This window comes from Squalius cephalus (assembly GCF_949319135.1).
Source record: "Squalius cephalus genome assembly, chromosome: 4".
Lineage (NCBI taxonomy): Eukaryota > Metazoa > Chordata > Actinopteri > Cypriniformes > Leuciscidae > Squalius > Squalius cephalus.
This window is the reverse complement of record NC_137125.1, coordinates 19,173,842-19,200,972: the sequence shown is the minus strand read 5'-3', so window position 1 is coordinate 19,200,972 and position 27,131 is coordinate 19,173,842. Positions and strand designations below refer to the sequence as shown.

Here is a 27,131-nt window from a genome sequence, read left to right as displayed (position 1 = left end):
ATGGACAAACCAATCTGCTTGATTGACACTGGGTCAGAAGGGAAGCTGTGTGTGCAGGACTCAGCACTACATATCCTGCAGCAGATCCAGCAGCCAGTGGTGGTGGTGGCCGTGGTGGGTCTCTACCGCACCGGGAAGTCCTACCTGATGAATCGCCTCGCAGGAAAACAAACAGGTTAGAACTGTATAGCCAGCACTGAGAGCATCCAAAAGCTTAGGAGAAACATCATGCAGATTAAATGAATGACCTTACATGCACAAAAGTCATTGAGGGAGGTTTTTGGTGTGGCATTATCAGGGTTTGCATTGGGTAGAACCATCGAGTCCAAGACGAAGGGCATCTGGATGTGGTGTGTGTCTCACCCCACTAAAGCAGGAACTACTCTGGTGCTGCTGGACACTGAGGGACTTGGAGATGTTGAAAAGGTGATGTAACAAGTAAACTACTAAAACACAACTAGCATCAAATGTCACAAGCAGTTTTGAGTCCAAAAATACTTTCACTTTAAAGGAAGAGAACTATATTCATATAAAAAAAACGCAGTACAGCTTTTTAAATAGGAGGAAGCCAGGCAGGGAATTTAAAACAATGTTTTCCTAACTGCCATGCACTTTCTTTTTTTACTAGCTTAACTTTTTTTTAAAAGGTTAACTAAACCCTAAAACAACTTTTTTTAGTTAATGATCTGTAAGACTGGAGCTTTATTAGTGCTGTTCATTGATTTGAGTAAATGTTTTGACATTTGGGTATAAAGTGTTTTATATGGTGTAAAAATGTCTGAGTGCTGCCCTCTTCAAGTTGAACGGTGGCTACTGCAGTTGAATTTTCCTAGTGGAAGTTGTTTCCCCGCGTGACGTATGCTGATTCTGCCAACGGCTCACTATCCCTGGCACAAGCTCACCACCACCTTCGCTAGCATCGTCGGCATCAGGATTTAAGACTGCAGTTCGAGCGGCTCGAATTGATAAGAGACGCTAATACAATGCTAAATCATAAATCAGATTGTGTTTAATTTGTCATTTAATGTATGTATGTACTATAATGGTCCAGTGGCAGAACTTTGCACAGAAGACTAAGACTGCGTGAGCCACAAGAGAACACTGTATGTACCACTGATCGCAGCGGCAACGAGCACTTTGATCACTTGATTTAAAAAATAACACATTTTAGCGCTAGATCGCCTCTTATTTAATAAACGAACGAAATGAATGCTCTGTTAGAGTTAACTGGAGATGTTTTATTTATTTGTATTGGTACATCCGTTCCGCGAGATGTTTCAAAAGTGTTGGGGATACAATCGACCCTGGCAAAAATTTGTGGGGACATGTCCCACCCATTACGCCTATGTGACAATCAATCTGCCACTGCAGGTCTCAGATGCACGCCCCCTGGTCAGCCCCGCCCTCGGTTCGTCCCCTCTGTCTCTGCCCACTTTTCCAGCATTGTTTTAAAAATATTGCCAGTGGGTGTAGTTAGACTTTGACCAGGGGTTGAGTTACACTTTAAAGAAAATCAGATTGACACATGTTTACTTGAGGCTTTTTACAAACATGTCCACTGGCACTGACTATTTTGAGCTGATTTAGCCACATCAAAATAAAGACCTAAAAGTTGTATCTTGCAGTTGTTGAGCAGCTTTCATTGAGATGGATGTGAATACAAATCCAAGGCTATCTACAGTTTAGTGTCTAACTGATTTTTTGATGGCCGATGGCCAATATAAAGCTGATAAATCTGACATAGTGATATATGTAATTTAAATTTAATGGTAAATAACATGTACATACCAGTTTCTGCAATGAGGCCCTGTGTTGTACGGGTATAGGTGTGTCTAATGGACAGATAATGAATAGGCTCAATATGTGTGCATATGTAACCTGTTGAAACACATCAGTGTATTATTAAATGTTTCAAACATCTTATTATTAAATAATTTAGTTACAAAATTGACAAAGCAAATCCATGTGTTAGAAAACTAGGCTATATCACTCATTCCCATTCAGAGTAATCCACATTTTCTATTGTTTTATAAAATTTACGGCATAATGCACACCTCATGTGTAATAATCTAAAATACTAGCTAGTACTGTACAGTAAAAAAAGTGCACTTCATGCACTGTAAAAGTAGTCGTTTGCACTTTAATTTACAGTATGTGCACTTTCAATGTACTTATCTAAGAAAGTACTGGGTAATATAAGGGAACTACGTTCAGAATGGGTTAAGAATAGGTTTAGGGGTAGATTCAGGACTAGTACCTAGTTATTACCCAGTTTTTGTAATTACAGTGTATTACAATGTTCATGCGAAAGTAATTACAATGTTCATGCGAAACAGGACTGTAAAATAATGTGCTACCAAGTAGTCCAGAGGTCTTCAATCCTGCTCCTGGAGGGCCACTGTTCTGCAGAGTTTGGTTCCAACCTGCTTCAGCACACCTGCCTTTGAATATTCAAGCAATTCTGAAGTGCTTGATGAGCTGATTCAGGTGTGTTTGATTAGGGTTGGAACTAAACTTTGCAGGACAGTGGCCCTCCAGGAATAGTCAAATAGCTGGAACATTAAAGGGGCATTCCACCCATTTGAACATTGTTTTTTATTTAAAGTGGGTCATATATGTAGTCGAAATGTAAAATAAATTTTGAATTTGGTGCCTTCGTGACAGAGGAAAGACAAAAAATAACTTCAGGACGCATTTGTATGAAAGACAACAACTCCCACAATGCACCACATTGCACAGCTCCGCAAGCCACTCCCACTAATCCAGAAAGCGCATATCTGCCTATAAGAGAAATCACTCTTCCGTCTACAAGGCTAGCTACCACCAGAGCTTGAAATTCATTTCACATTCACACAAAATGTCTAGTTAGTTGGCGAACTCATTAGTGCATTACTCCTCGTTTGTATTTCTTTCGAAAAGGTGAATTATTGCATGGTACCTGGATGTTCAGTCAGAACATATGCGGTGCGAAACTAGGATAGTTCTCAACACAAACGTCCGTGTCCTCGTCTGATTCAGAGATTTCGTCCAGGAGAAATTGTCATCGTTGAAATTCTTTGCCGCAGACGGACTCTATCTCTGTGTTCGTAGTTGCATCTTACAGTCTATGAGTTGCATAGTGAGATCACCGGCGCCACCAGTCCGCCCTAACTCGAGCCAGTCCGGGCTCCTCGTCCGTGGCAGGCAGGTCTTCTGCCTCGGCTGCTCTTCGCTATAATGCGGCTTGTAAAGGTAACCACAAACACCTGATTCAAGCATCAGACTTCCGAAATCCTCTTCTTCTATATCATATTGAGCACTCTCCTCCGCTATTGTCATTACTTTACATCTGTCTCCACAGCGCCTGTTAGCTTAGCTTCAAACAAGATGGAGGATATTGCTTTCAGTTTCAGAGAGTAAAGTCCCACCCACTGATCTGTAATAGGTCTGTAGCGTGAGCGGGTCCCGCCCCCTGGGAAAGATGAGGAACTAGTGCTTGTAGTCTCAACAGAAATCCCCCCTCTTACACTTCCTCCTACAATGACGCAAAATGACGATTTTTGCGTCATTGTAGGAGGAAGTGTAAAAGGTAAATAACGGATTTCTCCCGTCTCAGGGGAAAATGAGAGAGTGTTGCACGAACATTCAATAGTATGACTGGGTTTCTAACAATGCAAAGCTTAATGCAAATGGGTGGAGTGTCCCTTTAAGCATTTATACGATAAATTATTTGATTATTATTTGATTATTTTATTTTAATTACAGGTGCTCTAAGCGATGTTGGGTGACGTCACTTCTTGTTGACGTTTGAAGTATTGTCAAACAAAACGGAGGCAAACTTGACCCTCCCTCCTCCTCATCCCATCCCATCCCATCCCCTCCCCCTCCCTTCCGTGCTTCCTGAAACAATCACGAACGAGTCGAAGGCTTTTCCGATGTAAATTCAGGACTTCGCGCGTTCCTTCTCCTTTTCCCTATTCTTTGCTATTTGTTCATAGGAACGTCGACTCTTTGGTCGTGTGTCGACCATAGTCATTGTCGTTGTCTAGGAAATCTCTCCTCTAGCTAACTTCCCTCTTCATGCTTCTCTCTCCTCCACTCCCCACACCCCCCTTCATGTGCACGTGCACTAAAACTTCTCTTGTTAATTTATTTATAAATTATTGTTGGGACAATTTTGGGAAGATTGTTGGTGGTGTTGCATTTGCAAATGTACGATATAAGCAACCCAAAATCACGGGTTCATGGGCAACAGCATTAACTGAGTCACTCTGAGACACTGAAAACCCTGTTATGATGAGCTTTTTGCGTGTAAATGAACAGTCCCATTCTGAAACAAGCAAAGATGTTTAGACGTCTTTTGACGTTTAGTGGAACACTGTGTCCATATTCAACTTTCACACTATGAAGGCTACAACTGCACAAAAAAGTAAAACATGTAAACGAATTAAGATGGAGAATGGGAACTCATGAATAAAAGTCCAGCATATGACGTTTATTGGCAAAACAGAAAAACTTATTGGGCGATGCTGATCATTAAAAAATGGCAAAAAAAACAACAAACTTTTGGTCGACCCATGTCCATGATTGTTTTTCTTCCTCACAGGGTGACCCAAAGCATGACACCAACATCTTCTGTCTGGCTGTGTTACTGAGCAGCACTCTGGTCTACAACAGTCGAGGGACGATTGACAACAAGGCTGTATTGGAACTGCAGTATCCTTCTGACCATTTATAGATACCTATATAGACCAGAACAAATAAGTACACTACAGGCCATGGGAGAGGATTTGTGAACGGCAGTGAAGCAACACAACTGACACTGGTAAGTCATGTTAATGACAACATGGCAAATGTTGTATGTCCAGTTTACATTCATACTACACAGAATGTACTGTCTGAGCGGTCATATTCTCAAGTTTACTTAATTTCTATAGTGATATTGTCACGGTGTCAGGTTGTGTTCTCCAGGTGTCCACTAGATGTCCTCCTTCCTCACGGTGTCTGTCACATTTTGAACTACATTCCCCACGACTTGTCTCATCATTGCACTCAGCTGTCCCTTGTCATTCATCATTGCACTCAGCCAATTCCCCATTAGCATTGTCATTTCCCTGTGTTTATAACCCTGTCTGTTTTAGTATAGCCCCTTTCACACAGCGCATTGAACCCGGGAAATTGCCGGCAAATTGCCGGAACGCCTTCTGTGTGAACGCAAACACGACCCGGGTTTAATGCCGGGATTGATGCCGGGTTGGGGACCTAGTAACATTGCCGTGTTCAGTCCCGGGACGCGCGCTGTGTGAACAAAAGCCGTAATAATGCCGTGTCGTAGTGATGACGCTGAAGCCGGGATCGTTCGCCAGCTGTGAAACGGTACGAAATGCGCAATTTTATGATCGAATCAGAGAAATAAATGCACAAGCGTGGTTCCTCGAGAGAGAAATCGCAGCTCATAAGCAAACTGAAGACGCTGCTGAGACAGTAAGTCACATCGATGTCACGTGTCTTTCCGGGACATACACGGGTTGTGTGTGAACGCGCTCTCTGATTCCGGAAAATCACTGGCAGTGTGAATGAACCAAAATCAAATGAACCCGGGTCAAATCCCGGGTCACTTTATCCGTGTATTTTCCGGAATCTCTGTGTGAAAGGGGCTTATGTGTCACGGAGTCCTTGTGTTTATCACGCCACTTCCGAGTTCTGCTCTTGCCCGTTTGTCTTGTTTATGTTGGATTGCTACTTTGGTTTTGACCCCTGCCTGGACTGGATTTGAGTAACGGATTACCCTCATTAAAAATACATACTGCAATTGGATCTTCTCTCTGTTTCCTATGTGTGGATCGTGACAGATATATGTATTACATTTTTACCTAAAATGAGGCAATGTAAGTATTATGGAATGTCAAACACTCTCATCTAATGTCTGTTTCATTCATACTGAAAGTCCACAAGTGAGACTCACAAAGTCATAAATCTTATGACGTTCCAGGAAATCCCTAATATGTTCAAAGACATCCAGAATTCGCTGCAACTGAATGACACGTAGATAGAGACGTTTTGACTGATGAAACACGAAGACAAACACAATTTAGACGATACTTGATTTATTTGTTCTTTAAGTTTCTTATTTTCATGAAAATAATGTATATTTATAATGCCATGCTAATGGACATAGCCTTTATCACATTACAGTAGGGCTGAAACTAGGGATGCTTCGATCGATCGGCCGGAGATCGGTATCGGCCGATAATCACATTTTATGACTCGACCGGTACTAGCCGATCTCACAAACCGATCATAATTTGATGACGTCAAAACGTGAGGAGGTACATGATGCGTGGGGACTTAAATGATCTGGCGATGCAGCCATGTAATCGCTGGTGTAAAATTACTATAATGTTTCGAGAAACAATGAAAACAATTAGCTATTTGCCGTATGTTACAAAGAAATCTCACATGGAGGAGCATTGTCCTCCAGAGCGAGAGCACCTTTAATTAATTAAATACATATGAGAGAGAATACTAAACCAAAAGTAATGTTTATGCAGCATGCTACATTTTAATTGTTTATTAATAAACTAGTGTTTTCTGGCTGCAAAGATATAGTTGGCGATGCTGACTCGCCATCTTCGCATGTACTGAACGCGCCTATAGAGAGAAATGCACACGTCATACGGATTAGCAGAGAGTAGCCCATTTCTTATCGATTTGAATAATTGAATAATTGAATAATTATTGAATAATTTTTTTTTTTTAAGTAGAAATTTCAAACTTTCTATACATATATTTCTCAGGTCTGTGAGGCAAGTAGCTTATAAAGTAGCTTATACGCTGAGTTTCGGTTCATTTATGAGGCACGCTCCAGTTCACGCTCCGGTGCCTCCGTGTTCTGAATATATTGTCTATATTGTCTTCTTATTTATTCAGTCCAGGCAATTGGTTGATGAAACATTGATTGAAATTAAGATACAATTTTTACAAAACAAAACTTATTAAATTAAAAAAACAAAACTTATTAATTAAAGTGGTCAAAATCATGTCTGACCCACTCCAAATGTCTCCTGATATATTGGGCATCTTATGATCCTATCTTACCCAGCTCATGCAGTTCCTTTTTCATATAATCAACATAGATGAAATTAAAAAAAGAACATTATAGCCAGCAGAAATTGGCGAACAAAGGCTTATTTGACGTGGCAGTAGTCTATTTTACAGTAAAAACTTTATAATCTATCCAAAACTAGTCAACGAAATGTTGTCTTTCATATTTCGTCTGTAACATAGGCCTATAGTTTTTCTGATATATTAGGGCATATAAATGTTAATTTGCAGTTTAATACGTTGCTTATACAAAGACATTTTATTTCAACATATTTCAGTCGATTTTTACTTATCTCAGTATAGCAATATAGTTTGGTAAAAGTTGTTCATTCATTCACACACACAAACACGATTCAAATTTAAACAGTCTTTTACGCTATTCCATTTTGAATGAGACCAAAGAGGATAGGCAGGAGGATGAGAGTGAGCGTAGGTTTCGCCGAAAGGTGACCTGTGGAGGAGGTTGTTTTGTGTCCTCAAGCCCCGTTCACACCGCCACCGATTTTGTCGCTGCATGTCGCTAGTCTCTGTACAGTGAAGTCGCTTGTGGGCGTTCATAGTGCTGTCACTCTAATGTTATTGGTAGAATGCACGTCTGGCCATATCTTTACAAAATACCATCACAAGTGATATATACAACTATATAATTTTAATTTGACTAGGAATTAGGCTTAAAATAAACAGTATGCTGTTGGGAGAGTGTTTTTATATTACCACAGCAATGTTCAGTGGATTAAATAATTTACTAGATTAACGATCGATCAATCAACAAATTAAACTCACTCATACTGTCAATAAATTACCTAAACGTCATTCGAATTTGACAAATAATAAATTTTCTTGTCCCTAATAGTCAACAGAATGCAGGGGAAACTGTAGCAGTGCTAAACTTGCATCATAAAATTACAACACTCGAACTATAAATGTATGAATTAAACTCACTGAGACTGTCGACAGTTTCTTTTCCATGCATCATTTTATTATATCCATGTATGTGGTTACAGTCAAATCATATAAAATTTGATATTTTGAAGCCCTCGAACTCTTCTGTCTTGCCTGCACTCGAGACGGTGACATGAGCTGAGCTCCACTGAAAGTCTTCTTTCCTATTGTTTGTCGCTCGCGCAAATCGCTTCTCATTTGCATAAAGTTGAAATTTCTGAACTTCTGTCGCCAAGGTTTACTGTCGCCGGAAGTCGCCAGCGCTCCATTGAAATTAATGGGATCGTGTCGCTTTGTCGCTGCGTGTCGCTGGCGGTGTGAACGGGGCTTAACCCCTCATTTACACTGCACACGCCTGCGCCGCATTACGGCTGCGACAAGGTTTTATTCCGTCCTCCACGCGGTGCCAACTCACACCGGGAGCGGAGCGACTGGATGCGTGAGACCACGTGATTTGCCTGTCCGACGTGTTTTTCTGATTTTGGGGTTTCTAGTACCATGGGTAAGTTGGCTAAATGTTTATGTTTTGTCCGGTGTAATTGTGTTTATTGTTATGTTTGTTTATTTTATGTTATAGGGTGTTTATTTTGAAATTGACAGGGTTTTTTGACTTTTATTTCCGGTGCGACTTGGTTGCGCGTCCGTCAAAAATAGACTAGGCGCCTATATTTAGCGAAGCGGCGCGAAGAGCTGCTTCTGGGAAGCTTCTGAAACGAGCCGCGTCGCGGCCGGTGTAAACACAAGCATTGACTAGAATGGGCGCGATCAGCTCCGGTAGCCGTGTCGCAGCCGTGGAGCAGTAGCACATGTAAATAAGGTCCAATTTGTTACCTGATTTGTGAGTAGCTGCAGTAGGTACTCATTTGTGATCGAATGAGTCAACCAGAGTGTGGAAATCAGCAGCCTGAGGCTTTTCTAGGTGGATGTTGAAGTTTGAGGCTTTTCTAGGTGGATGTTGAAGTTTCTAAGAACTACGAGAGGAGTACCATCTTCATGGAAGGATGAGAGTAGCACATCAAGCTCCTCCAAGAAACTGCCAAGTTGACCTGGGGGTCAATTAACAACTACAAAATGGATTTTAATAGGACTGGTGATAGTAATTGAATGCGATTCAAATGAACTGTTGTTACACAGAGATGGTAAAGAATAATATGTCTGATCGTTGGAGATGAGCAGACCAGTGCCTCCACCCCATCCAGTCAGGTGAGAGGTGTGTGAGAAAGTGAAGTTACTAGAGAGAGCAGCAGATGTGGCAGTGTCCTCTGGTCTGATCCAGGTCTCAGTCAGGGCCAATAGGCTGAGACCTGAATGACTAGAAATAGATGTAATGAAATCAGCTTTGTTTACAGCAGACTGGCAATTCCAGAGACCGATAGGAAAAGAAAGTAATGTATAAGAAGACACAGGAAAAGTATGCAGTGTGCGATATATATATCGACTGCGATAATATTGTAATTGTTGTTTTAACGATGTGCGATTTTACATTATCGAGTATAGCCTATCCCTCACACACATCCAGAGAGTGCATGCATACTCTACGTCAGGGGTCGGCAAGTAAGTTTGCCACTAGATGGTGGGCCACAACTTTTTTACAGGCCACAACTAATTTAAGAAATTAATTGATGAAAAATGCAACTAGAATAGCCTGTGGCAGACTGTTACAGTGTCATTTGTAACTGGTAGTGAGCTGTTACTCTTTGTTAAATCCTGTAGTAGGACAGTCATTAACAAAAAGCCATATTTGTGTGGCGGTGTCAGGGTTTTACACTGGATAAATTAATAAAGCAGTAGTGACTAGGGATGATTCACGATTTTCGAATATTCAATTAGTTGATTTAATTATAGAATATCAAATTGGTTGTGCGATTATTGTCTAAAAAAATCCCCATGTTTTCGGTGCTGATGCGGTGGTGACGTGTTAATGTAACCAGAGGGTGACGCTGCCAATAACGCTCCTAAAAGCTGTCACAAAGAACCACAAAAGTAATGATTATGAATGTTTCAAATAAATCAAGGAGACATTTTAATTGTTTATTAATAAACTAATGTTTTCTGTGTCACTGTCGGCTGCAACAGTGACCGCAGTGAACGCGCCTATAGAGAGAAATGCACATTTCGGATTACATAAGCAGAGAGTAGTCGGTTACTTTTCATTTTGAATTGTTTTGTGTAAAAGTAGACATTTCAAGCTTGTTTGAGTCATGCTTTTAACGAACCATTTTTTAAATTTCTCTTTCCATATTGTGAATAATAAATGTATATAATTTTTTATTTGCTTGTTACACAATGGAGCCTAACTTATTGTAATAATTATTTATTTCTATTACACTTAGAATTATTCCTTGGCATCCTCACGTACTAAACTGCATTTTGTTTTATTGTTGCGTGCTTTAGGTTATTATTACACTATTACCTCGTGTGCAGAGTGATGTTAACATTTAAGCTAGCTGGTTAGAGAAAATGGCACTAGCAAAGAGTCGGAAAGTTGACAGCGAAAATAGGACATACAAAGAAGAATGGAAAGACAACTATGCGTTCATCCTTTCTAGTTTTGTGAATGCAAAGTTGGTGTGTCTTATCTGTGACTAAGTTGTCACTGTTTGCAAAGAATATAATATTAGACATTTCATGACGGCTATTTTAGAGGTGTCTAGCGATCCACAGACTCTTTTGAATGTCTTTCAGATCTTTTCAGATTAAAAGCTCTCAATTCACCTCAAAATAAAACGTTTGAATTTTGAAGGCAAAATCAGTAAAGACAAAGTTTTTGTGAGTAACTGTTGCTGTCTATCTATTTCAGAACTACAGTAGACGCTATCAAAATAATCTGGCTTCACTGGCCCGCGGGCCACCTGTTGCCGACCCCTGCTCTACGTGATTTAGTCTTGTAGATTAGACTAGTGCAGATGCGCACTTAGAGTGCATGCTTTCACTGCGTGATTTAGTCTTTATTTATATTATTTAGTAGCTAATAAATATCACAAGAGTGCAGTTTTTCTCCAAATATCAGCATGATAACAAATGTGATATTGATTTTACACTATATACATATATTGATGATATACGTTTAATAAACAACAAGTTAATATTAAGTGACTTAAATTTTAGACACCATATTGCCTGTTTTTGCTTTATTTCGCCTACAAAAATAGTTCAGAACAAAGCCACACGGTGTTTCACAAAGCATGTTTCCTTACTGAGTGAATCAGCGAGGGTTGCCAGGGTACTCCTTGATTTTATACTCACCTGCAATGTCGTTATTGAATGCAGTTGGACACGCCTCACTACCAAAACTATTTACCAATGTGAACAAACAAGACTTAACCAACGTGACTATAGCACGTGAGCACAGTAAACAAACAACGTTTCAATCTTTCAGATCTTTTCCAATTAAAAGCTCTCAATTCAAAACAAACAAGACTTCACCAACACGGCCATAGCACGTGAGCACAGTAATCAAACAATAGTTGAAGTTACTACAACTGTTATAATCAAGTCAGGAAAATATACAAAAACTCTTACAGTTACTGTCACCTCCTGTTGCTTGACGGCTTCTTCCTTTTGTTATTAGATGATGTACCAGTACGCCAGCGGTACCGCCGTCTACCACCTTCTCAAAATGATCTGGTTAAGACTCCTATTTGAGAGCTGGTTGAACAGGAAATATTTAAGCCTCGTCAATGTAGATCATTTCATGTAATCAGACAGTGTGTGTAAATGCTGTGCTGTATACCTACTGTATATCCTACTGTACTCCAGGTTTAGGAGTAGTGTACTGCAAAACACTATGTATAGTACAGTAATGACTCTATTGCATAACCTTACCTGGACGTATTGGTGACGGAGTTCTTTGATGCACTCACCGTTCCTTTCAAAAGGAACTTTGTATTGTTGTTTCAGTATAGCTAAAGTCAGAGAAATTGCTGCAATGTTCCCAAACAAAAGGTTGTCCTTTACAACTCTGTACTGAATGTCCTTCAGTTTTATCTCATTGTCAGCAATCACCATGTTGACAATAGCAAGTTCCTGTTCTTCATTTAGGAGCTTTCTTCTGAGGGAGGTAGACGCTGAATCCTTAGAGAGACAAAATACAGTTACAAATTAGTGACCGGAGGCATACAGTCACTGTAATACATGGTAAAATTATTTACACTTTGCAGTAGGAGAAGCCCTTATACAATATCCTACCTGTTGTTTTCTTGTCAAATCTGGACAATGGTTTCCACTGTGTCCCGGCTGAAATTGGGCTGTAGTCATTTACCAACCTCTCTGTATGATAGCCCATGGTTTATGACATGGTCTATGATAGTAGCTCATATTTCATCAGTTACCCTAGCTCTTGCCCTTTTTGAGCGCCACCACTCATTCTAACTCCTCTCCCTCTACCTCGTCCAGGCATTCCTCTCCCATGCCCTTGTCCCACTCCTTTACCTTGTCCTGGTATTTGTCTCCCTTGCCCTTGCCCCACTTCTCTCCCTTGTCCCACTCCTCTCCTTCCTGGTACTTGTCTTCCTCTCCCCTGCCCTTGCCCCCTCCCTTCTGTGCTTTTCTGACATACAGTGTGAAAGTATTTGTAAATTTGGCAATGTGATAATTGTATAGCCTACACAGATGGATATTGTGCTAACTGTGTTAAGTGTTTAGGAAATAATTTGTCATAGCGATCATACAAAAACTGTAACACCATGGTTTTGCAGCGGCAGTAATAATTTTGGTTTATTACCTATTTTATTTGTACTCAATTCACATAAGACATAAGAAAATGTGTGATAACTTAATTACCTTATTCTTGCTGTTATGTTTAATGTTGATACCCGATCACTTCCTTCATAGCTAGGCTTGGTGATACGTAATGAAAAGTATTGGTGAAAAGTAATTAGCGCTGTTGTTGTGAATTGGCTTAGTAGCTCATGGAATGACATTTAAAATGATTAAACTATGCATCATGAGTTTTTGGCACTTTGTGTTCATGCCTGAACAAACGGTCAGATATGTCACTGAACTAACAGAGTGCATCAAGGTCAGATCATCAGATGAGGATACCGACAATTCAAGCGAATTGAAATTCTTCCCTAGTTTCATCTGGGCTGTGAGGGACTTCACACTGGAGCTAAAGATCGCCGACAAAGACGCAACAGAAAATGAGTACCTTGAGTTTGCTCTGAAACTGAAACACGGCAAGTAAAAAAAATACTGCAAATGGTTATTTTAAGAGTCCTCACAATCACTATTAATTATTGTCACTAGCTTTTTCAGACTTAATGGTTGTCAACAGATCTTTTGTATTACTATTTTAAAAATCATAATTTATTGAGATAACATTTATCATTTCATAACATTTGACCAAAACATTACTGTGGTAAATTGTTTTGGTGTTCAAGCTTTCTATTTCCCATATTTCAGCAATATATGTCCAGTCACAATTTTATCCAGTAGGTCAGCCAGCTACACTTTACTCATAGAACAGACATGCTCTTCTTAACTTCTCTACAATTGAGAGCAGCTAGAGAATGTGCTAAATTTTTCTAGGAACTTCCAGAAATGTGATGGAGCACAACTTGCCCAGGGAGTGCATCCAAAAATTCTTCCCTTCCAGGATGTGCATCACTTTCCCCTTTCCAACTGCGCCAGAAAATGTGTCTTGTCTGGAGAGCTTAAATCCTGCTGACCTTTCCTCTGAGTTCTTGAAGGTCGCAGATCATTTCTGCAAGATTGTCTTTAATGACAGCAATGTGAAGAAGCTGAAAGATGGAATCACAGTGACTGGTAGAGGTGATTCAGGAAGAAATTTGAAGAGTTTGCATGTATTTACAGATGACAATTGTTTAATCCCTTTTCCGTATCTTCATGTTTGACCTATTTCCATCTTTGAAGTTTTGGGGCATTTGGCAAAAACGTACGTGGACACCATCTCCAGTGGGGCTGTGCCGTGTCTGGAGAATGCTGTGCTCGCCATGGCAATGATTGAGAATGAGGCTGCAGTGAAGGAGGGGGTTCAAGTTTACAAGAGTGGAATGGAGAAGCTGAAGGACTCATTCCCTCTGGAACTGAAGGATGTGTCCTCAGAACACCAAAGTCTGAGCAGTATGGCGACACAAACCTTCATGACACGTTCCTTCAGGGACACTGATGGGGAGTGCCTGAAATCTCTAGAGGTAGACCGAATCTCTTCACAGATTCCAGTTTCAGTTCATCTATCTATAAATTATAGGAACGTCTTTCTATCTGTGTGTCTGTTATTCGCATATCTCTTGAACCATTAGTCAGATGGATTTCAAAGTTGACAGGGATCTTGCTACGGGCATGAGTAAGTGCAGTGCCAAGTTTGACGTTGTTTGGATTAGAAATGCAAAATATATAGTTAAATATATTGATAAAAGAAGCACACATTGGCTTTTGCCACTCCCCCTCTCACACTGCACACTTATTTATTGTATGTCATGGAACAAGTAACTTTGTAAGGTCCAACTAAAGATATACTTGAGTATATTTGATTGTGCTAAAATGGAACTATTGCAAGTATACTTTAGGTACACTTTAATAATCTTGCATATACAGGATCTTACCAATAGTGATATTAAACACATATGCTTAATATTGAGAAATATGCATTGTGCAATAAAGAACAACTCTAAATAAAGTGTAATTATAATATTTAGTAAGTCTTAAGCAATATGTCAGTAAATATATTAATGGGTTTGTAGTCTAGTTAGTATGAAATAAATGTAGGCCTATTTTAAATAGATTTTGGATTTGGTTTACACAAGGGCAGACTCTGCATCCATTGCCTCTTACGTTTTCTCACCGTCACACACCTTCAGAAACTCTTAAGAAAATCCAAAGTTACCAAAACTCATAATTTTCTTTTATGCAAACCAAAGAAAATGTGAGGTTTGAACTTAAACATCTAGTTTGTTTCTGCTAACAAGTGCTGTAAGGACAGAATTTCCCAATGCAAATGTAACAATGCGCAATTTGCTAATTAAATTATTTTTATGATTAAATGTACAATATAATGAACTGTATTTGAGTTCTACACTGTAAAATCGAATTAGTTAGACTTTAAGCATGCAAACCAATTGCTTTTATAAGAATAGTATGTTGTCCTAAAAAAGGCTTAGTTAGTATAGTTCACTTACACAAGAATCATAGTAACTAAAAAAGGACAGTAGTTGATAATTTGTTACTATTGTTGTGTTTTGCAGGCTGATTGTTGAAGTCTGTGTGACTCAAGCATGGTCAATTGCAAGATTTTATAACAAATATATAAAGATTATATCATCCCAACTAAAAGTTTCACAAGATTTTTATCACATAACTGTTATTAACAAATTTTTTAAAAGATCATTATTTGACATGAAATAAAGTTATTTTATATATCATTCATATATAATATTTATTACTTCGCTTCCTTTGAATACAAATAACTAGGATTTCTTTTTGCATCACTGCATCAACAGGAAGAGAATTGCAATAATAAGTTTCAAGTGCGCAAACAAAGGGAACACTGATCACCATAATAACGAGTTCAAACAAAAACATTTGAGTAAAAATCAACATCAGTTTATGAAGTCAGCTTATGTGATGTTCTCTCAGTTGTATTGACAATTGAAAAGCTTTAAGATGACTTTGGGAAATGAGTGAATGCAAACAGAGAAAAATAACTGCGGAAATTAGTGAAAAGTTTATTAAAGGGGTCATGAACAGGCTTTTTAATATTTATTTTTATATTGTTGTCTGAGGTCAACTTATGACGTTCGCTTGGTTTTTACATTCAAAAACATCAAAATGAATAAGTAATAGGCTATTTTCTACCGTGGTTTGGTAGAAAGAATTAGCTGGTAGAAAGAATTAGCTCCTGAAACGCTCGGTTTTTATGGGCGTGTCGCATTGAAGACTTGGAAGTAAATGCCCACTGCTATGATTGGATAACAGTTTTGCATATTATAATGAGTTTCATGTAATGCGTGAATCAGTGGGCAGGGCTAAACAGGCAGCGTTGAAGTAGGCGTTGATCTTCTTCTGCAGAGGCGGTGTTTGATACCCTTTGACGTCATAGATCCCCACTTTGAAAAACCCGTCGTTCGCCTGTGCCTTTTTTTGGACTAACAAGGAAGTTTTCAGTTCTGAAACTTACAGGATATTCTTATAGTATGATGACCACTTATATGTCAAAAGCTCAAGGGAAAATTTGATTTCTCAGTTCATCATCCCTTTAAGAATTGCCCCGCAAATTAAGAATTATTTTTTTTTTGCTTGACAAAATGACACTCAAACCAATCAATTAATCTGAACTAAAAAGTGTTAGTTAGAATCACTGTTGGATTTTAAAGTGTACTTGTTGAGTATATAAATAGTATATACAATTTTTGAGGAAATGTGTTTTGAGGTGCAAAAAAAAAGAAAAATCATGAAGTAAATTTTATAATTATGACCTTTACTTGCAAAGCATCTTTACATACATATAGAAAGTAGTTAAATTATGTAATAATGACAAATAAAGAAAAGAACATATAGTCAGTTTTAAATGGTTAAAGTTTGAAATGGTTAAAGAAATTCACGTACTTGATCAGAAGTTGTATTACTTTAGTGTATTCCTAATATACTCCAATGGATCTACCATAATACATGTCACGGGTGACAAAATGCATGGAAAAGCGGAACCTTTTTTTTTTTCTATGTTCCCCGAGGGGATTATTTTGGTGTAACGCCCCACTCCGGTTCCGGGTGTAGCAGAGGCATTGCCCGACCTGATTACCGCTGATGCACGGCAGGTGTGAGAGAGAGAGGAGCGGCGTTTGTACAGGCTGTTCGCTTCACAAGAGGAGGATAAAGGAGCCGTTCAGGAGAGAAGAGCGGGGGGTGGTATCCGGGAGTCGTTGAACCCGGTGGTACCCAGTCTTGGTATTGGGTGGTATGGAGTGGAATCGAGTTGGATTCAGTCTGTGAAGATGGTTGCTAGTGGTGCAGTTGCTGGTCGGTGTTCAGCTGACCAGTTGTTCGGCTGGGTCTCTGTCGTCATGCTGTGGGGTAGAAGATCTCCTGTTTGAGTGCTCATTTTGGACGTTGTAATCCTGGAAATTCGTGTAAGTGAAGAACTGCCATTGGAGTCTGTCGTTAGAGCTGCTTGTGGAATATTACTGGATTGAACTGCTGCTTGGATCTGCGCTGGAAGAGGAAGAGAGAAAGATTGGAGAGGAATTGAGAGTTGAATATTCCCGTTGAAATGCATGGATGAAGCGAGGCTTCTGATCAGCCCTACTGTGTGAGTGATTTGCAGTTGTTTGCCTTACCTGATGCACGTCGAATTAATGCTGTGGATTTGTAGTGAACACGAGTGCTGTGTGCTATGCTGAGAAGAGTTTCCCAACGCCTGCTTTCATTCTTGTGAAATGATCTACTTGTCCCCATCCAAATTCCAGAACGATACAACTGAACTGTTGAAGTAATGCTTTGTATTATCCTCTCTTCCACTGAGTATTGTCGTGAAGTAATCCCTCATTGAAGGCTCCTGTTAACCCTCTCTCTCTCTGAAATTACAAGTCTCGTGAAGAACCGTATGGCTGTGGAAAAGTCTGAACCGTTATACTTACTGATGGAGCTCTGAAGATGTACAGCATCGCTGGTAAAGCTGCCTATTGAGTCTCTCGCTAAGGTCTGATGAAAGTGTTTGATGCTGAGGGAAGAATCCTGAAGACTGCAGCAACGCTGCGAAGTGAGTTTTAAAGTCACAATTTCCCTTTCATGTTCTGATGAGAGAATCCGCTGTTGAGAGAAGAAACATTACCTGTTCCTTACTGTCTGAGTCCTGCAGATGTGCAGCAACGCTGTGAAGTGAGTTTTAAAGTCACGATTCCCCTCTCACGTCTTGATAAGAGAATCTGCTGTTGGACGAAGAAACATTACCTGTTACCTACCGTCCGAGACCTGCAGATGTGCAGCAACGCTGTGAAGTGAGTTTTAAAGTCACAATTCCCCTCTCACGTCCTGATAAGAGAATCTGCTGTTGGGCGAAGAAACATTACCTGTTACTTACCGTCTGAGACCTGCAGATGTGCAGCAACGCTGTGAAGTAAGCTTTTAGAGTCACTGTCCTACCATTGTGCCCAACGACGTATCCGATACTGAGAAGCATACATTACCTGTTACTTACTGTCTGAGTCCTGCAGATGTGCAGCAACGCTGTGACGTAAGCTTTTAGAGTCACTATTGCACTATTGTGTCCCGAAGACCGTGAAGAATCGATCCAGCGGCTACTCCGGTCAAATAGCCCTAGAAGAAAAGAGTTGCTTATTCCTTTCTCAAGTTGATTGTTATTCAATAAAGATTGTTACTTTTGAACTCAATTACTTGCCTCCTCCTTTGTCCGTCTGTTGCGTGCCTGTGGTGTCGGCTCCTCACGGTGGTGTCTGGAGTCAGGGGCGGCTGGTCATCCGAGTCCGCCCCGGCCTGCACCGGTGACATACACTTTTCCCATTAACCTGTTAAGCTTCACCAGTGCGTCGGCGCACTGAAGCGTTTTTTATTTATTTAATTCAAAATTACTATCAGATTTAATGTTATACCTTGACAAACTATACATCATTAAAAAGATATAAGACTCAAGTTTCAGTATTTGACCACTATTGTATTCTGAGAAACTCATAGTGACAGTTATGTCTTAATTTGTGTCAGGAGTTATGAAATGAAAAAATGAGTCGATACCTTTAATATGAATTATGACCGTCAGCCGCTTTCATTCATAAAAAACTCCCGTGCTGTCGTCATGACAGCGATACACAAAACAACGTCCCTCAGGGCTTTAGCTCAAAAATGTGCAGATTTGGAGAAATATTGATAGATTCTTTTAGATTCACATCATATTTCTATAGACAGGAATAATATTTATTGAATTTATACCCAAATGCGTCAATGTAATCTTTATGAGCGTTTGGTATTCTAATTCACAGTGTTTTCAATTCATACCAATAGCCTGAGGGCGCTATATGCACAGTAATATAGTCCATATATGGCACATGAAGAAGAGCCATGATCATGTGACATTCCAGGAAGCCTCGAACACACACACAGCTAACAGAGATCGGCTGTAATCATGCAGATAAAAGATGTTTTGAAGACAATAAACATGATTGCAATGATATCTGATTTGCCTGTGTTCTTCAAGCCATGCCAGGTATTTTTATAATAATAGATTATATTTATAATGTAATGCTAATCTATATAGACTTCATCATTGTGCATAATACTATCAAATAATATATTTTCTGTCTGATTTTTTTATCTGAAGCTAAATTAGATCACAGAAGATTATTTAAAACATTCGGCTTGAGTTATAAAGTACGTTTTGAGCATAAATATGGTTTTAATCTCATATATTGTCGTGTATTGATGGTGTGCTAAGCTAACATGCTAGCTAGCCCTAACTGTTAGTCACATGACATGGTCTTGAAAAACATTTAACTAAATACAGAGTTTTGGGCTTATTATCTTCAGATTTTAAACATAAAATGTTTAGACATGTGGCTTTAGCTGTAGTGCATTTCTAGATTGCTCCAGTGCCAATTTCAATTTTATTTTCATGAGGATGTTTCATAAAAAATAATTTCTAATAACTTTACAAAACTTTGAAGCTATTTATAACAATTTTTGTCATTACGACAATAATTAATTCTACATTTACAATAAACTGCCAGGTGTCAGCTTTCAAACGAGATCATACTTGTGCTTTTAGTACAAAGGGTTCATGAACTGTATCTGTTTTAGTTTGGGTATGTCATTTCTGGGGATTTTTCAAAAGTGGCGTTGCAGCTTAACAGGTTAATGGTACTTTAATGGCCCATTGCACTTTGAAATGTGGACTTCAGCCACACTTGTGGACTTCAAAATATTATGAATTATTAAACAAATAATTAATGTTATCCTGAACAGTCCTCAAAAATTACACAAAAAGTAAAAAATTCAAACAAATTCATAAACTTTAACAACATGAAAAGTAACAACGTAAAATGTATTCAAATAATTTCAATTCATGCGTCACATTTAAATTCGCAGCACAATGCGAGACTTTCACTTTCATCAGGAGCAAACAGTTCTGAAGAACATTGAGAGTTGAAGCCCGCAGAGACAATCGGCAGAGAAATGTTAAAGATGGTTTTATTTCATCCGCATGCACTGAAACACAAACAGTTCTGCATGTTCACATTCTTCTGAACGAACAGAACTTGTCTGTGTTTTAGTGAGGCACAAGAACAAAACTTTAGGCTGATTAAAGCAATTGCTTCCTGCAGAGTTAATGAAAGATCATGTCAGATAAAAGGGGAAAAGATTCTGCAGATGATATTTAATGTTGTGTCTGCTGGCTTTTATTTCTTCAACAGCTTCAAGTTTAACGCACTTTCATGTTCTATAGCTACAGTTTTGCATTTATAGTCACGTACCACTTATTGCGCCTATATTGAGACTTTCCTTGTGCCGTCATTGATGGAAAAATCTGTTTGCTTAAAATAAAACTTGTAACAGTATAGAAAGAACACAAAGTAACCGCCATTTTGCATAATGTATATCTGCGTGGTAATATATAGATAATGATAAGAATATAATAATATAAGATACATATTGTATATCTGTGCAACTGGTAAATTGAGTGAGTTTGTGTCGCAGCAACCTGTGTTTCAATTCCAGTCCGAAGGGGTTCCTACATTCAATGTACATATCTGTTCTCATTGATGTTCTGATGATATGTGAGTTATTGGTATACTGTAATTATATGTATTGGTGGGTGTCTGTAAAAGGGACATTTTTAAGCTGTGCCATTATTTATAAAAGATTACTTACTTGTATTTGAAGCACACAATAATGATGCCATTACCACACTTCAAGTGTACTTGAAATGCCAACGCAATGTGTTTTAAAAGCACTAAAAGTTTGTTATCAGTATAATATTAATGTATGTTCAACTCTCTTACAGTGCAGTTGTAATGTCACCAAAATACATTTGATTGATACATTTATGCTGAGTGAATTCTGCATTTCAAAACTTAAATACAAGAGTATATTTAAAGTGTACTTGGAATAGTTACACTTTAGCACAAACAAGTATCTTAAATACAACTTTAGTTGAACTTCAGCACTAATTTTGGACAACTAAAGTACAAAATTAGTTGTTCCAATTTAGCAGACTTTAAATATTCCAATTTATAGTGGGCCACAAATAAACTTAGTTATACTAAAGTACATGTGAATATTGTACTTAAGTATACCATTTTTTTCACTAAGGAACACTGGGCAGTCAACTGAAAAATGTAATCTCTTTTCTGGCCCTTCGTTGATTCTGAATACTTATTGCAAATGCAGTATTGCAGTGTGATTATTTTGCCGCCCTCTCCTGGGGTTCAGTGGTACAAAGAGATGTACAGATTGCTGAAATGTCCTCTGATTCATTGGAGAACTGCTACTGACATGCTACATGTTATATTTTCAAAACGAGCAAGCTTCAAAGCGACGATGTGAGGATCTCTTGTCATCCCTCTCGGCACCAATGGTAACAAATCTTAAGCAGGGCTTCTATGCTAAATCTGGTGGCTATGATGTCTTCTGCAAGGATCTGGAGGATATTGTGAAGAAATATAACAGCCAGGCCAATAAAGAAGTCAAGGTCGTGCCCATGTCAGACAAAATCATAGGAACATGACCTCTTTCATCATCATCTTCATAATTATCAATTCTTTCCTGTATGTCAATAGGCTGAAGAGGTCCTGCAGGAGTTTCTCAAGCAGAAGTCTGTGGATTCTAAAGCCATTCTGCAGGCCGACAAGAAACTGACTGTGAAGGAAAAAAAGATTATGGGTGAGGATTTTAAGTCATAAAATCCCAATTCCCTTGTTTGGTGTTCAAAGGTTGAGGTACTTATGAGAGTGCTGCTGCACACTGAAGGACACATGGACAGGTGGGTCAAGGGTCCAAGAATAGACTCTGTTAAGCATCTTCTGTACAGCACTGGTGGATCCAAAAACAAGGGAAGATGATCTGTGTAAACCATTTGGAGTGGATAGAAGTGGTTTACGCACAACTAACTAACATGATCAGGCTCTTTCTCTGCCTCCGGAGAGACTCTTTCTTTTGATATACAGGTGCTGGTCATATAATTAGAATATCATCAAAAAGTTGATTTATTTCAGTAATTCCATTAAAAAAGTGAAACTTCTATATTATATAGACTCATTACATGCAAAGTGAGATATCTCAAGCCTTTATTTGTTATAATTTTGATGATTATGGCTTACAGCTTGTGAAAACAACAAAATCAAAATCTCAGAAAATTAGAATATTACATGAAATCACACAGTAATTACACAGTAATCCCATGGTCATTGAACCAGGTTTTGGTTATTTTGGCAGTGTGGGCAGGTGCAAATCCTGCTGGAAAATGAAGGAAGCATCTCCATAAAGCTTGTCTGCTGAAGGAAGCATGAAGTGCTCTGGAAATGTCCTGATAGACGGCTGCGTTGAGTGGACAGCACAGTGGACCAACACCAGCCGATGACATGGCTCCCCAAACCAACACAGACTGTGGAAACTTCACACTGGACTTCAAGCATCTTGGATTGTGTGCCTCTCCATTCTTCCTCCAGACTCTGGGACCTTGGTTTCCAAATGAGATGCAAAATTTGCTCTCATCAGAAAAGAGGACTTTTGTCCACTGTGCTTTATTAAATCCAGAGTCAACGCAGCCGTCTACCAGGACATTTTCAGAGCACTTCATGCTTCCTTCATTTTCCAGCAGGATTTGCACCTGCCCACACTGCCAAAAGAACCAAAACCTGGTTCAATGACCATGGGATTACTGTGTAATTACTGTGTGATTTCATGTCATATTCTAATTTTCTGAGATTTTGATTTTGTGGTTTTCACAAGCTGTAAGCCATAATCATCAAAATTATAACAAATAAAGGCTTGAGATATCTCACTTTGCATGTAATGAGTCTATATAATATACAAGTTTCACTTTTTTAACGGAATTACTGAAATAAATCAACTTTTTGATGATATTCTAATTATATGACCAGCACCTGTATTCACCGTTTAAATAATAATCTAAAAAAAATATTCTGGGGGTCATAGGTTTGTGAATCTGATCAGAAATGCTGGTGGTGGCTAGCAACTTAAAAATACTCTGGCTGGGGAAGAGTTAAATTGTGTATTAGTTTGTTTAGAAGCATTAGCATATTTCCTTATAGCATTCACGTATTTCCTTATAAAGCAATGAATCATATTTAAAAAATATATTACCATGCAGAATCTATCTGCCTTAAGAGGGTCACACTCCATATGAGAAGCGTGGTGCCATGTATTTAAAATTCAAACGCATTATTTTCTATGAGTGTTTGCATGAACGCATACAGCTACGACTCAAAATCTGTAACACAGACTCAGGCTGAGTAGGATCCATGTGCAGTTTATTTAAATAGCACAAGCTCAGTGTACAAACAGGTGTGGTTTGAAAATACCAGGCGAACAACAATATCAGAGACAGGACATACAACGTGGTCAAAACAGGCAGTGGTACGAGGCAGGCAGATAACGACAGAAGTGATAGTCCAGGTAAACAGAAATCAAGGGCAGGCAGAGAAGAGTCGTAAACCTTAATCCAAGGCAGGGTCACAACACAGGCAGAAGATACAACAATATAATAACGCTCAGAAATGCAGCCGGGGGCAAACAAGACTTAATGTGTGATTGAACAAGCAGGGTTTAAATAGTGTGGTGATAAGGATCAGGTGTGCAGTAATCAGTTCCTGTATGTGGAGTTAGATTTTGGTGTATTTGGCCAAGCAGTGGTTTGGGTGGCTCGCCAATGTATTAGATTTCTCCAATACATAAAATAAGTAAGCTTGACCAGAGTTCTTGTGGGGGAGAAGAATTTATTGAAGGTTTGTAGTGTAGCAGTCCTTCAGCAGCGATGTTAGCATGTCGCCCTTCAACAATCTTAACCCAAAGTTCTGTCTGTTTGACTGAACTTTATACATGAAGACAAACGGGCTACAAACAAAGGAAAACTGTTAGGACCTCCCACAGGAGATCGATCAATACTGCAATCTACCTTGAGCAATGTGGTTTCACACCCATCAGTTTCTATGGGCCATTTGTCTGTATGGGCCATTTGGTTCACACCTTTACAGACACATACAGAGTTGATTAAATCTAATGCACAGTAACCATGTAAATGCATCTGACTAAAGTTAACTGAAAATACACATAATCTTTCAGTGGGTTCTTGAGAAATGGAGTCCAAAGCTAACATTAGTACTCAGAAGAGTGAGACAGGGGAATCTTCACCAGGCGTTCGTGACAAAATCCTTCCACGCCACTCACATAGTTTTACATTACATGACAATTGTCCCAAATTAGCTCTAAAGAAATATTAATAATCAATCATAACTTGTTATAATTGATTATGAATATTCGGATCAGTTAATAGAACTAACTTATTGTAGTAAAAGAACACAATGTTAATTGTTTATTAATTCTAAGAAATGTTCATTTCCGGGGGAGGGAAATGTCTTTCTTACTGTACAGTACTAAGAGCCTGTAGTCAAAATCTAAATCGTAAAATAAACTTTGTTGCAAGCAGAGAATCAGAACCACGAGTTTTATTAACTAAATCACAAACATAACTAATCTAAACACACATACATACATGCATAGGTAAAATCGTAAGTGACAGAATGAATCCAGAAGCAGGAAATGGAACTATGGGAAAGATCCATTTAACTATGAAAAGAACCATCAGTTTATCATTTTCAGAGCACCTGATTAACTGTATATTGCATGCCCTTTGCAGTGAAACATTTTGTGAAGTTCCTGAAGAAGGATTTTGATGGACCCATGGGTTCAATCGATTTCTTCGGTGTTGACTGAAGAATTGGTGATGCACTTGCGTGGTTGGTTTGACTCTGTTCCCATGGCTGAAGTGCAGATTGTGGCCTGCCGGCCCTGGGCCGGACACACATAGCAAAGAGGAGAAGGGAGGAAGTCGGAAGAGTTAATGGTGGGAGTTGCGATTGACTTCTTCTGCACTGAAAGAAGACATTGTGCCACACTCCTGATGTTGTCCTTAGATTCAGTTCTGGTTGAGAGAGTCCTCTCTCTCCTGAATGAATGGTTGTGAGTCAAGGCCTGCTGCCCTGAGGCCTAGTGTGGCCATGCAGGACAGCTATGTGAACGTACCGAGAAGGCCAAGAGAAGGAAGAGCTTGTGTAGAGGCCATTTAAAGTCTGAGAAAGGTCACACCTCTCAGGGTTGGCTCGACCAAAGGGGGAATTTCCAAGCGATTAATTCCTCTGTTGGGAGGATTTATGATAGATATAACAAACACACACTGCATTCTATGATAAGTTGATATACACTAAAGTGAGTCATTAAATGAGGATTAATTAGAAAGGAGACACGATGCAGGTGAGGTTACATTGACCGTTGGTTCTATCATAAAATACATAGTATTAAAGCCATAATAGTATCAAAAGACACTACACAAGACAGTAAATCATTCACACAGTGTTCTGGGGTGCATGTTCATTCATAGATCAGTTCGTCCATAAATGAATAAAGGAAAGTCTGTTTTAAGGGCTGTGGGTCTTTCCTATGGCCTCTGCTTTTTCCACATGACCACATTTTTAACAGCAATAAAACCAACTTATCTGACCGTAGTCATGGTAACCAAGACCCTTCTTGCCCTTGTTGGGGGGATGGAACCATAGATCCCAGAGTGAGTTTTAAAAATTATTTGTTAAATGTAACAAATAATTGTGTCTGATTTGTCTCAGTCGTTACAGTACCTACTGACATCATCCTCGGCTATAAAATACATTGTGTATAGACATTTGTTCTGTAACAAGTTTGCTATTTTGTTAGCATGCTTGAAAAAAGTGTGACCAGTTTTACAGTAAAATAGAGCCCCCGTAAACATCATGGTTTGAATTTATTCTCTCATCTGTTTTCTTCCTTCTTTTTTGCCAATGAATGACCAGAGGAAAAAGAGAAAGCAGCCCTCCTGAAGCAGGAAATCAAAGCTAAAGAGGAAAAGCAGCAGCAACTCCAAGAGAACATGGAAGCAGAGAGACAGAGTAACGAAGAGAGGATGGAACAGATGAAGGAGAAGAATGCTGAGGAGATGAAGCTCCTGAGAGAGGAGGCTGAGCGTGCCATGGACTGCAAACTGAGGGAACAGGCTGCTCTGTTGGAGAAGGGCTTTACTGAGAAGGCAGACAAGATGAGTCAGGAGATGGAGGAGTTCAAGAGACGAAACACTGAAGCTGAGAGTAATAGAGCTAGAGTTTGCAGTGATTTTAGAAAACCTCAACAGAAGACATGAGGAGACTATGTCTATGATGATGAAGCACCATGAAGAACGGATGAAGGCCATATTGAAGAAAGATGACTGTTGTATTATGTGAAATGATCATCATTGAACAGGAAATTATAATTTCACTTCACAAGCTTGTTTGTCTAGTCTAAATGGCCTATTGCTATGATCCATCATAATCATGTTTATTAGTTGTTGTTAATTATAAAATAATACATGGTTACATTATGAAATGGATATGTATATCCCCAAAATCTTGTAAAATAGTAAATATGGGATTGTGCTCAAAGGAATATATGTGTAAGAATGAACGTAATAATAAGAACTAAAAATAAATATGGAGGTTGTTAAAAAAGAAAGAAAAAAAGAAAGAAAATAATACATGCTCAAGATGTGACATGTTTAAAATTCTACATGTGTCATTAATCATTTATTACATGGCTCTCTGGAATACTTGATTCTGATTGGTCAATCGTGCCATCTAGTGGTTTGTTATCCCCTGATAACAACAGGTAACACTGATACCGTAGGTTTGACGGCCCCCATTTATTACATATAAACATTGCTTCCATGACCAAATTTAGAAAGCTGTCATTTAAAGCAATCGTGTCTCTTCTTGGATTAAACTGCTCGATTCATGATTCTTAATGAACGTTTTAGAGTTATGGCCGAATAGACTTTCAAATGGAGGGACAGAAATCTCCCAGATTTCATTAAAATAGGCTATCTTCACATATGTGTCCCG

At 38.9% G+C, this 27,131-nt stretch overlaps 1 pseudogene across 1 annotated transcript; it reads left to right on the top strand.

The window, feature by feature from the left end:
* LOC307157649 (guanylate-binding protein 4-like) lies at window positions 1-26,477 on the top strand (annotated as a pseudogene). Its single transcript has 9 exons — window positions 1-175; window positions 299-426; window positions 4,586-4,695; window positions 13,015-13,202; window positions 13,555-13,797; window positions 13,900-14,180; window positions 21,467-21,679; window positions 21,768-21,870; window positions 26,052-26,477. The product of its transcript is annotated as a guanylate-binding protein 4-like (transcript).
* Window positions 26,478-27,131: the final 654 nt, after the last annotated feature.